This window comes from Schistocerca cancellata, chromosome 2, assembly GCF_023864275.1.
Source record: "Schistocerca cancellata isolate TAMUIC-IGC-003103 chromosome 2, iqSchCanc2.1, whole genome shotgun sequence".
Taxonomy (NCBI): Eukaryota; Metazoa; Arthropoda; class Insecta; order Orthoptera; family Acrididae; genus Schistocerca; species Schistocerca cancellata.
In genome coordinates, this window is record NC_064627.1 from 349,911,406 (window position 1) to 349,925,202 (window position 13,797).

Below are 13,797 nucleotides of genomic sequence, written 5' to 3' on the forward strand. Positions count from 1 at the left end.
CGGCCAGTGTAGGAGATCGCTCCCCACACCATGATGCCGGGTGTTGGCCCTGTGTGCCTCGGTCGTATGCAGTCCTGATTGTGGCGCTCACCTGCACGGCGCCAAACACGCATACGACCATCATTGGCACCAAGGCAGAAGCGACTCTCATCGCTGAAGACGACACGTCTCCATTCGTCCCTCCATTCACGCCTGTCGCGACACCTCTGGAGGCGGGCTGCACGATGTTGGGGCGTGAGCGGAAGACGGCCTAACGGTGTGCGGGACCGTAGCCCAGCTTCATGGAGACGGTTGCGAATGGTCCTCGCCGATACCCCAGGAGCAACAGTGTCCCTAATTTGCTGGGAAGTGGCGGTGCGGTCCCCTACGGCACTGCGTAGGATCCTACGGTCTTGGCGTGCATCCGTGCGTCGCTGCGGTCCGGTCCCAGGTCGACGGGCACGTGCACCTTCCGCCGACCACTGGCGACAACATCGATGTACTGTGGAGACCTCACGCCCCACGTGTTGAGCAATTCGGCGGTACGTCCACCCGGCCTCCCGCATGCCCACTATACGCCCTCGCTCAAAGTCCGTCAACTGCACATACGGTTCACGCCCACGCTGTCGCAGCATGCTACCATTGTTAAAGACTGCGATGGAGCTCCGTATGCCACGGCCAACTGGCTGACACTGACGGCGGCGGTGCACAAATGCTGCGCAGCTAGCGCCATTCGACGGCCAACACCGCGGTTCCTGGTGTGTTCGCTGTGCCGTGCGTGTGATCATTGCTTGTACAGCCCTCTCGCAGTGTCCGGAGCAAGTATGGTGGGTCTGACACACCGGTGTCAATGTGTTCTTTTTTTCCATTTCCAGGAGTGTATTTTAACAGATATGGCAAATTATTTTGAAATAAAAATAATTTACTTACTTTTTTCCATCTGTCCCGTTTTTTATTTGGCTACCCCCTGTACTTGATAAAGATCCTAACATTACGCAACTGAAGCCACAGAAAAAAGAATACATCTCCGTAAACAAAGGAGTGTCAGAACTCTGCGGCTATAATCGTTAAAAATTACTTGTGCGTCACATGTTCTCTGTAACCCGGAATAAACCGAACCTCTACGTTTTCATTCGTTCTAGATGTTTTTGGGACACCTGACTTTGCTGCCTCTTCCTGTATTTGTAACGAAATATGTTTCCCAACTTCTTTGCTGTCGTCAGTGATTTAATGACAGACTCGTGAAATATGTAGAATAAAAAGACATATGAATAAATTGGTTACTGTTGGAAGCAGTAGTAACGTGAAGAGTATTCCAGTTATTGTGTTAATAACGGCGACAGTATACCACTAATTCAAGATTACATGTAAACACTTGTCGTTGCTTGGATCTCTACCGTCAAGTATAAAGCAATAATATGGCTAATGGTATGGAAGCATCATAACAGGGGAAAAAAGAGACCTACTCGTAATCTCTTCCTGTCGTATATAAAGAGAGAGCGGGAGAGAGAGAAAGGAGAGAGAGAGAGAGAGAGAGAGAGAGAGAGAGAGAGAGAGAGAGAGAGAGAGAACAAGAGAAAAAAAGATTCCAGAGATTTGAACAGAAGGTTCAGTGCCAATGAGGTATGGGGTCCGTTAAACAGTTTACTGTGATGATGTTTGTGAGTAAGAAGGCACGGGTCCCTGGTGTGCCCCAGCACACGGCAGTACCTGCCTGCTTGAGGACGAGAGTTCTGGGCACCACTAAATTGGCTGCAATTGGTTTCAACAGGCATATCCTTCCAGCGGACAGTTCACGCCTGCCTCCGTGCTAATGGTTAACTCTAGGATTGTTTGTGAATGAATCTCTGCGCTGTTTTTAGTCAGGAATATCGTTCAGAGAAAATGATGTAGAGTGATTTCTAGAAGTTCTTCAGAGAAGTAAATAGAAAGAGTGACGTTTTAGATTTTATTTGTTTTCTGAAAATTCATTGAGTGGGAGCAGTCGTATTTGCTGTATGATACTTGAGATTTCTCGACGAATCACATTCAGTTACGTGGTAACACTTACCTGAAACATAAAACTTATGTCATTCTGTCCCGTTCTAAATCATTCAGATCTGTGAAACGAGTAAACAAATTACTTGGAAGATAAAGCATTGTGCTCACTTTCATTTCATAATCTGACACGGTGTATTTTGAGATTACATGTAAAGCCACGTCAAAAAGCAAATAACACTAACTGCATAAGGCGTGAATTTGAGGATGTTCTATGCAAGCCTGTTCAAGGTGCTGCGTACTTGCTACTGGTTCTTAGTATATTCAGTCTTTGGTGAAATTTACCCTAAATAACATATCTCTCTTTCAAACCAACTAGGAATGAGCGTTACTCGCAGCAACCATAAAAAGTTTAAGAAAAGCCTGAATGACTTGTCACTGTCCACCTCCTTCCATCTTACCCTCTCTCTGTGCCCACGCCCCCCCAGGAATATGTAAACAAAAGCAAACTGACGTATAAATACTAACAATATGACACAATGTGAGCACTATGTGACATTTGATGGATTTTTCACCTCTTCAGAGCAATAACGTGTTCTGTGCAAGGAAGAACTGGAAACGATATATTTCCCTATGCTAGGCTACAATTGAACATGAATTATCTTAGTCATTTCTTTATGTGTACATTTAAAACATTGATATTCTAAATGAGCGTATATTTAAAAATTTTCACTTATTATAGGTTTTTTAGGGGCATTTCTGTAAGACGCTGTAGAGGGGATATTATTATTAGTTCTTCAGTAAATATGTGTTATGTATGTTAGGTTTTTTTTAAATACTCACCTTTCAGCCAAAATATTTTATTTTATTCTTTTAGTCGAATGCGGTTCGTAGCTACAACTCCATTTTCAGGAATTTCTTTGACTATTTCTGGACATTTAATTTGATTCCCTGCATCACCTATCTTGAACTTAACGAGATAATTGCCAGTTTTACTCAAAAAACTTCTCAGACGAGATGAAAGAAATAAGTAAATTATTTTTACTAAAAAAATGGCTCTGAGCACTATGGGACTCAACTGCTGTGGTCATAAGTCCCCTAGAACTTAGAACTACTTAAACCTAACTAACCTAAGGACAGCACACAACACCCAGCCATCACGAGGCAGAGAAAATCCCTGACCCCGCCGGGAATCGAACCCGGGGACCCGGGCGTGGGAAGCGAGAACGCTACCGCACGACCACGAGATGCGGGCTATTTTTACTACTTCCCTTCCTTTGATTGCATCGTGTTCAGCTTTTTCATCAGTTAAAAGTTTAACATTCGGATTTACTTGTTTGTGGCTGTATAGTTGAAAGACGGCGAAACTGACAGTTTCGTCGACTTACACATTATCGATACATATCGTCTCACTTATTTTCATTATAGATTATTAGATAGTGATTGCCAATACATGAAGTGTACTCTTCGCAGAAAGCGGCAGACGAGTTGCGTGGATTCTTTAAGTGTGAAACGGCAACTTTCTCAACCCGAAAATACCTGTAGCTGGCCTCTCACATACGTAAAGTAGATAAGAATTTTAGGAGGATCGTAGAAAATAACATACTAACGCGCTTCTTTGAGGCACTGACGCGACATAACCAAAACACATTTGTTTCTTTGGGCCCGAAAATGCGGAAATTTAATTGGTCAGCCTGGTCTGACATAATAGTCTTGGAAAATTATTGAGAAGTGGGGGGATGCTGCAGGAGAATTGACACTTGTCATAGGATTACTGCCTCTTGAGAGGATGGGTTTGGGTCTCAAAGAAGATGCGAATGTTACGTGAAAAGACAGGAGGAGCTAAAGTGGCACTTCATCGGCTGCTTATGAAAGAATCACTTCAAATTCTGCTCTCAGAATTCGGTCATGTCACTTTGCAGCTCCAACTGGAGAGTGATGTAAAGTTTACGTTAGATACCTTTTCAGGAATCACAGGCATCATCCAACACAGTGGCCACTAACCGCAATGCACGTAGGCAACAAAACGACAATGTCAAAAAAATGTAAGACCTCCAGTCGGCTTCGGCGTGTGTAGGTCGCATGTACGCAGTAAACGTTACAGTTTTAATGGGTAGAAGGAAGATGCCCTTCTGGCACGCTTAATTGTATGAACTCGAATTTAGGCAGTCATTCTAGTCAGATCGCGGAAACGGATCAGTGAGCTAATAATGTAGTAAGCTATCTATCGGTTCCTTGTGTTGAATCTCAGCCAACCTTAGCTTCTTTTAACTGTTTCATATTCTTATGATAATTTGTCATTGAAAATGTTCGTGTTACACTTCAGTGCAACTATTGCGCTCGTTTTGTGTGAGGATTTATAATAAACAACAAAGCTGATGGTAACTTTGACTTTACTTACGTATCTCACCTGGTCACAAAGTTAAATTACAGTGTCACTATCCCACCACCCTTTTGATGTCTGCTGCACAGGGTAGCCGCATGGTCTACGGCGCCTTACCACGGTTCGCGTGGCTCCCCCCATAGCAGGTTTGAGTCCTCCCTCGGGCATGGCTGTGTGTGTTGCCTTTAGCGTAAGTTAGTTTAAGTTAGATTAAGTAGTGTGTAAGGTTAGGTACCGATGACCTCAGCAGTTTGGTCCCTTAGGAACTTACTACAAATTTCCCAATTTTTTGAAGTCCGTAGGGCCATAACTCACCGTTAATAAAAAGTTCTTGCGCAAAAATGGTAGTTTACAGTCTTCACTGGGCATCTACATACCGACACATGTTAGTTACGTAAAGGGGTAGGCTGTATGATAGTACTCAGAATTATTCAAAGGATAAGACCTGCTTTGTTGTTAGATAATACTATGAGGGGTGCGTGGTTGTATTATAAGATACAGTTGACGCTCTAAATAAAAATCATCCATCTGATGATGAACAAAGCTTCCGGGGCATATAATTCGAGGGAAAAATATATTTTAATGGAAAAATGTCATCAAGTAGCTGTTTTTGTAACATACCTGACACAGTTTAATTTGTGGGTGTGGGATGTATTAATTAAGCAAAGGTCATGTTATTATCGCTTATATAAACATTTGAAATAAAATTAAATTACATTGTTAAATGCGTTGGCAGTTAAACGTTTTCACACCTTCAATTTCCTCGTTTTCCTTCGATGCTTCAAAATTCATTTCGTTTGTGCAACTAAATGAAAGGCAGCCTGTTTTTTGCCTCTCACTGAGTTGCAAAGACGGAATATGCCTCCAGCAATTGTTTTTACATATTTGCATATACCGAGCGTAATATGGCAACCTTATTATCAGACCGCGTGTCTGAAATCTCTCATCACAGTTTGCTACTTCTGTTGATAAGTATATAATTTATGTATGATTGTCTATGTTGGAGAAATCTTATCACGCTATGTCAGTTCGTGGAAACAAAGGAACTGAAATTAAATGCTTTGTACAAGACGTAGTGAACATGGACTGGGACACGGCAGGATAGGGAAGATGTGAAGCAAGACTACGGCTTAGCGTCCAGTCGACACAGAGGTCATTGGAAACAGAAGTGGTCAGTGTAACTGATTTCAATCTGTTTGTTCCAAATAATATTCATTACAAGTGTATGAATACTTCCTGTTGTAAACTGAGCTGGTGTAATTGGGACTGGAATATAGTCTATGCCGAAGGCAATGCACTGTCAAAAGAGGGTGTAGCCTGGTATTTGGATTTGAAGGTGGTTCTAGTTTACGTCATTAATTTCCATGTGTTATTAAGGAGCGTCAAGCTCATGACTTGTATGTATGTAGCCATTTCCACAATAAGTTAATATTTTCTACATCTCAGATGTTGTAGTTTGCAGTCTTATTTGGGCAGTTTACTGTTTCCTTTATGATGCGTGTTGGCAGGGTAGTTCTGGCATTGGACACCGCGTTCCTGTTTCCTGGGCCCAGAGCAGAGACGTTTTCTTCCCGCTGCGACCCACCCGCGGATACCGAGACGGCTATCCACAGTAAATGGCTGTAACTTTTGCGATATATTGCTAAGATCCGGATCTTGAATAACGTTGAAAATTTTCTTAATACTTCTCTATGTTTCCAACATACACAAGTTCAAAGTTACAGTACTTATGCACTTAAAATACCCACATAAAATCCCGTGTGAGGCAAAAACCTCTATAAAGTGACGCAGCACAGAGAAATATACTGGAAAGTGTCTCCATTATTGTCTGGGAGTCCTATGTAGCACTAAAGCACGTGCAATTTTTTTTGTACGTAAAATGCGGAATGAGGTGTTATATTAGTTTTGCATATTCAGAGTCGCATAAGTCAACACCCTGCTGCAGCAGGGAAGAGAATGGAACCACAGGAATAATGCTCCTATCGGAGCTAAACAATGCAAGCATGTTCGTGTTTCTAGAATGAAATTTTCACTGTAGAGCAGGAGAGCTTCTGTGAAGTTCGGAAGTTTAAGAGTCGAGGTACTGACGGAATTAAAGCTGTGAGGACGGAGCGTGAGTCGTGCTTGGGTAGCTCAGTTGGTAGAGCACTTGCCCGCGAAAGGCAAAGGTCTCGAGTTCGAGACTCGGTTCGGCACACAGTTTTAATCTGCCAGGAAAGTTTCATGTTCGTGTTTATTTAAAAGGGTCTGATGAGTGAAGTACCAGCTGCCTCATTATACCTTCCTCAGCACTTTTAAAAATGTTTTCAAAATGTGTTGGCATTCGAATACGTTCGTGCTTTTTTGTGCTGAGATGGAAGAAGACAGGGACAGTAGCAAAGAGAAGGAAAGGTAATAAATAGTGGAAGATATTTGACGTTGTGTTACAGATGTTAGACGTTGTGTTCCATATCGTTTCCGTTGCGTGACGGTTCGTATTATCGCATCTGAATCTGTGGGGAGTTATTTGACTTTCGGCATGTGCAACGGAAAGGTATCATTGCGACAGCTAAATCGGCACGTCTGGAGCTGATTTGTAGTCTTACACCGATGAACATTTTTCCCATTTCATCGTGGCAGGCTGTTACAGCAACCAGTTTAAAAGTGTTTCAGAACAAAAACAGTCTCCACTGCGAAGTTATTTAATGTCAATAACGCATTTCGGCCTTTTGGGGCATCACCAAACTGTGGAGTAGCTGGATACGTGACCCATCCGTCACAAACCCACCTGAATGTAAAATACACTCATGCTTATAAATTAAGGATAATTGCAGAATGTGCTGCCCCATAACATGGCACTACACAAAACTAGCGCAAATAGCATCGGCACACAGGGAACACACAGCACACAGATCTGTAAGTCCACAGTATTGGTGATAAGTTGAGAAAACCGTCCCGAAACACATGTACTACAAAACGCCACTGTTGCCTGCGCATGTACCCCGATATCAATATGGGATATGAACACCATGAACACGTACACAGGCCTCACAACGGGTTGGCACACTCTGGATCAGATGTTCTAGCAGCTTCTTGGATATAGCCTCCCATTCTTGCACCACTGCCTGTCGGAGCTCCTGAAGTGTCGTAGGTGTTTGAAGATGTGCAGCGGTACGTCGAACGAGAGCATCCCAGACGTGCTCGATGGGGTTTAGGTCTGGAGAACGGGCAGGCCACTCCATTCGCCTGATGTATTCTGTTTCAAGGTACTACTCCACGAAGGCAGCTCGGTGGGGCCGTGGTTTATCATCCATCAGGACGAAAGTGGGACCCACTGCACCCCTGAAAAGGCGGACATACTGGTGCAAAATGACGTCCCGATACACCTGACCTGTTACAGTTCCTCTGTCAAAGACATGCAAGGGTGTACGTGCACCAATCATAATCCCAACCAACACTATCAAACACGATTGCCATACAGGTCCCTTTCAAGGACATTAAAGGGTTGGTATCTGGTTCCTGGTTCATGCCAGATGAAAACCCGGAGAGAATCACTGTTCAGACTATACCCCGACTTGTCCGTAAACATAACCTGGAACCACTGTTCCAATGACCATGTACTGTGTTCTTGACATCAGGTTTTACGGGCTCTCCTGTCACCAGGTGTCAGTGGAATGCACCTTGCAGGTATCCGGGCGAACAAACCATATCTGTTCGGTCGTCTGTAGGCTGTGTGTCTAGAGACAACTGCTCCAGTGGCTATGGTAAGGTCCCGAGCAAGGCTTGTAGGGAAGCAGCATACTCACGCCGTATAAAATTCTCATCAGTCTTTCCATTGTGTGCCAGCCTAGTCCGCTGTAACTAGCTCTGACGTCATAAATGTTGCGCAATACTTTAAAAATCAAGTAAATAACCTGAAACGTTTCTAGCATGTGAGGAGTAATACTAAATCAATATGTGTTGAATATCAGTTCAATAACTTTAACCATTTTCGAAATTTGGACGTTTGTCTGTAAAAATCATTGGTGCAACAGAAAAGAGCTAGAAACTTAAGAATTTGTATTTGGATTCCTTTTGCATAATAATGTAGTAAAAACAGTATTCTGGATCTCACAAATTAAAATTTTAGTTGAAATTCATGATTTTCTGGTTTTTGTCTTAGAAATTATGGAAGCAAGATAGATTAAGTATGCGAATAAATAAGGCTAGGATGTTTAAATTTAAGTAGAAGGGAGATCCGCTATAATCATAAAGATGTGAGAAGTTTCAATTGAATAACTATAAAACTATAGCGATAGCGTATTTCCAAAGGCCAAGTTCAGAGCTCTTCTATTGCGTATATTTGACTTAGCCACGTCAGACTTTTATTATGATTACTTACCTGTGTGCTGAATGCTCATTTAAATTGAGAGCTTCATCGGACATCAGCAAAGGAAGCGATAATTTATTCAATAACTTAAAGTGGTGCATTACTAGCCCAGCGGCTAGTCGGGAGAGCGGAATTGATCAGGCGTTCCCTTAGCCGTCCGCACCGCGGCTTTATATATAAGAACGCGGCGCGAGAGAAGAAGGCCCCAGTTCTCTCCAGACGCTGAATAGCACACCACCTGTACCTGGAGACGCGTCGCGTCGGTATCATTGCTATAAACAGCCTCGGATGGCGTAATAAGTTACTCGGGATACGCGTAACCATGAAATCGTTTTCGAGTGAAGTTAATACGGGGATGACTTTAATGATCTATCTTCAGTTTGCGTATGTCGTATTTTCACGTGCCGTCGCGGGACAGACATTCTACCATTATTTAGTGTGGCGTTTGATGAATATTATCATCAAATTATGGCGAGCATTCACTTAAACAGTTAATTTGAACAGCTATAGTTGCATCAGCGCATTAGACTCTGAACTGTTCTGTTAGTTGGATTGTGTGGATTCTTTTGGGTCTGTGACTTTCAGAATATAGTGAACATTTTAGAGAGAATCGTTTTTGAATATGAATCCCACACAATCTCCTAATTCCTAAGAGCTATAAGCTGTAGCTATAAGTGTATTTCTCAGATGAAGTGGGCACTAGGAATTCTAATTACAGGTTTCACGTTTTGCTAATCACTTTCTGGTTGCCAATATTGTAGTTAGAGAGCCAGTGTTGAGAACGGCAAAAGACTGCATAAATAATAGGAACATTTAACAACAATTAATTCCACCCGCCGCCCCACATATGGTGCATCGGCCGGGAAAGAAACTGAGTAAAAGTGAAAGTGATTTTTAAATATTCGGATTCGGGAGTGAAATGCGACACGCAATTGAGTAATAGAACAGTGATAGTGTTACGTGTGCATGTGGACGACGCAGTTGGATTAACAACGCATCTGGATTGACGGAGTTGGCACTGAGTCTAGCGGCGCTGCCGGCATCGCGAGAAGACAGTTTCGCCTTACCGCAGTTGTCCGCCGCAGCAGCCGGAGCCGCGCCTGCAGTTGCGGGCCACGCAAACACACAGCAGCCGTCGAAGTGCCATCTGCAGTTCAACGCGCCGCGTCGCATCAGTAATCCTGGTACGCCGCGCCGGCAACGCCATACGTCGTGCAGAAGAAACTAAGTTAAGTGATAAGCTGTTAAAAATTTTACTAACCTGCACTAAAAGACTGTCGGCGATGGAACCGCGAAAAGTTACAGAAGTTAAACCTAAATCAAGACCTATGTCTGTTGAGGGAACTGTAAATCTAGACAACGGTTCATGTGTAAATATGCATGAAAATAGTAATGTTAAAATGAAATATGAAGTATTGTCTCCTAACAGTAGTGTAACAAGGGGCAATGATTCAATAATAGAGACCCCTGTAGTAAAGCAGAAATTAGAAATTGATAATTTATTGGATGATAGTTTATCTGATGAGTTAAAGACGAAACAGTCATCAGAGGTGGTAGAGTTTAAACAGGAGAAGTTAGATATGACTGATCAATCAAAAGTTTCATTTAGTTTTGATGATTCTGGTGTTGGAGCTAGTTTTTCGTCACCTGAGTGTGAAAAAAAGCCAGCTAGTGAGCAACCCAAAGATACTGGGGCTAGTGATTTAAATGTAATATTACAAGCAATAGCTTCCTTTAATGCTAGAATGACAGCTGAATTAAAGTCTCAAATAACTGAGGTGAAAAGCAGTAATGCAAAAATGTCAGCCAGTAATGCTAGAATGACAGCTGAGTTAAAATCTGATATAATTGAGGTAAATAACAGGATTGTGGCGAGTCAAACCAATTTTAACAAACGGTTTGAGGCAATGGACAATATATTAGAATCCAATAAAGCTGAATTAGAAATTATAAGTTGAAAGAGGATCTGGACAGTTTAAATTATAAAATTGATTACAACCATGAGGATATTAAGAAAAAGGTTGCTCAACAGTTATCTGAGATGTAAAAACAGTAAAATCCGAAGTTGCTGAGGTTCACAAAGACTACCAAATGGAAGATCTGAAGCTGGAGCACAAGTTAACAGAAAAGATCGAGGCGGAATCTGAACTGTGCTCAGATAGGTTTAAAGATGTTAATATAAAAGTAAACATATGTCAAGCAGAAGTAGATGCAATCAAAACTGATACTACTCATATTGTGCAAAGAGTAGATAATGTTGAAATGAGCGTAGAAAATATTAGTACTAACATTGCTAACATTGAGAGTAAAGTAGCTTCAGTAACTTCTGGTAATGGTAGTATACAACAAGTTGTAACTGCAAACGCCGCTTTTATCGGATGTCGGCAGTTCTTGCGGTTCGATCCAGATAAAAATATCCACCCGCTAGATTTCTGGAACGATTTTGAAGATGTGATTCCACCAACTTGGTCTGAACGAGAGAAAATCTCATTTATTAGGAGCCATTTAGCAGGTGACGCTATGCGTTGGTCAGCTGATGTTATGTTGAAGTGTAAAACATTAGCGGAATTTAAAACAGCTTTCATTAATGAGTATTGGTCTAGTAATAAGCAAAATGAAGTGTTGAGAGAATTTTGGAGTGGAAAACGCTTCAATGCAGGCAAGGGATCTATTAAAGAGTTTGCTAGGTCATGGATCTCACGTTTGTCACATTTGGTCGAAAAGCTAAAATCTGAAATGATAATACTAGGTCTTGAAGCCAAACTGCGATGATATTGGCAAACTAGAATTATATCTGCCCCTAGAGACAATCTGGATCGTTTCATTGAATATTTGGAACGTGTAGAGCGTGTGGCTGCCAATGAGGAGCAAGCACGAAGTAACAGAAATGCTAATAACACTAGCAGTAATTTTAAGAACGAGCAGAATGGCAATGTAAACATCAGAACAGTAGGTGTTCGCCATCCTAAGAGAGGTAGGAATTGGAGAAATAAATATCAGAACCAACAATGGCATCCAAATGATAGTAATTTTGTTCTGAACAAAATTATGTAGGTAAACAACAGTGCGGAAAGCAATGCTGTGCCAGTTAACTATAATGCAAATAAAGGAGGTCGAGGCAGGAAAACTAGTTCCCGTCTATGATGACACTGGCGCTCACCAGGCGGTTACTTTTCCGAAGCCAGTAATTACAGCAACTGGTAAGACAGATCAGAATACTCAAACTGAACATGTGGATGAAGGATCGGTAGCATCTAAGGATACAGCAGAAATATTAGATCACTCACAGTTTTTGATAGATACCGTGTTAGAGACGCTTTCTATTTGGGAAGAGAAAGCGAAGGCGCAGCAGTATAACGGTAGGGAAGAGCTACAAAATACTGAATTGTCAGGTGAAGAAGCAGAAAAAATTCATGCTTATATTTACGATGAGGATGATGTGCTCTTATCTAAAGTGCCTGTGCAGGATGTTGATACTGTACTAATAGATTTAGGACAGGAGGTAAGTGAGAATGTAGAGGATAGCCTGTTGGGGGTCGATGAACCCAGTAACTGTCACCAGTTGTCACTTGAGAAGGAACCCGACGATAATAATGAAAGAGGTTTAGCTGTAACTAGTGTTATACCCGGTCTGGAGGCGCAGAATCGCTCAGACTACAGTAATTTGGGTCATGTTCAGCAAACTAAATGTAGTGAAGTCGTGCGATGTTTCGATTTGAAATTAATAGACCGAATGGAAAAGGCAGCTGAAAATGTAATTCAGGAAACCCCTACACACTTTGACCTAAATGTAATGAAGACAGATGTCGATCACTTTATTTTGAGACAAATCCAAAAGGAACTATTGGATGAGTTTGAGGAACCACCTGTACAAACTAGAATAAGCCACCCTATAATAATAGTGAATATGTTGGGTATTAATGTACGTTGTCTCTTAGACAGTGGAAGTGAGGTGAGTGCGATATCTCAGTCCTTCTTTGATGCATTACCTGATAAAGACAAGCTTACAGTAATGAGGGTATCAGGAGTAAGGATAATTGGTGCTACTGGCAAGGTGTCAAAAACGGTAAAGCAGAAGCTTTGCTGCCCTTTAACATTAATGGTAATTTAAGTGATCATCCATGCTTAATTGTAAACAATCTCAGTATTGAGGTTTTAATTGGCATAGATTTCTTGTCGAAATATCAGACATTTGTTGACTTTGAAAGAAGCGAGTTAAAAATGGTCTTGCCGATAACCGGAGTAATTACGGTACCTTTTATTGATAAACACGTAGTAACTAATGATGAAACGTGGGAGCTGCCTATACGAGTTCTGAAAAATAGGAGATATTGGGACGAAGGTGTTAATCTTAGTAAAAGTAAGCTAAACACAGAAGAAGAAGAAGCAATTATTTTGGACAAAATAGAAGCTAAATTGCAGGAAATCGATAAAATTTCAGCTAATCAGAAGGAAGAACTGAGACAGGTTTTAAAAGGCACCATAAGGTATTTTCAAATCGACCTGGCGTGGTCAAAGGTTATGAATGTCAATTAAAGGTGAAACCTGGCCAAGTGTTTTTCAGGAAACCATACCAAATACATGTAGCTAGGAAGGAGGCGGTTCGAAAGGAGATACAGAGAATGCTAGAGTGGGGTGTGATTGAAAAAGCGGTCTGTGAGTACAATAATCCTCTCGTTGTTGCACCAAAAAGAGACGGGAGTGTCAGATTGGTCTTGGACGCTCGTTGGTTGAATGAAATAGTGGTTAGGGAAAGTGATAGACCGCAGAATATGGACGAGTTATTGCAAACGTTCCAGGGAGTAAAAATCTTAACTTCTATGGACATCACGTGTGGATATTGGAATTTGCCACTGGCGGAAAGTTCAAGGAAGTACACAGCTTTCTTGTACGAAGGAGTTTGTTACCAATACCGTGTGGTACCTTTCGGACTTAATATCTCTGTTTGTGCCTTCGTACGTGTGATGTGCCATGTTTTAGGACCAGCCTTAATTAATAAAATCACAGTCTACGTAGATGATCTGTTAATAGCAACTCCTACCTGGGAAGAACACATAGTTTTATTAGAGGAATGGTTAGAGGCTATTGTGAGAGGTGGCATGAAACTAAA

At 41.8% G+C, this 13,797-nt stretch overlaps 1 protein-coding gene across 1 annotated transcript in view; it reads right to left on the reverse strand.

Moving 5' to 3' along the window:
* LOC126153937 (pickpocket protein 28-like) overlaps positions 1 to 13,797 on the reverse strand; it is a 164,765-nt gene that overhangs the window by 81,843 nt on the left and 69,125 nt on the right. The window lies entirely within an intron of this gene.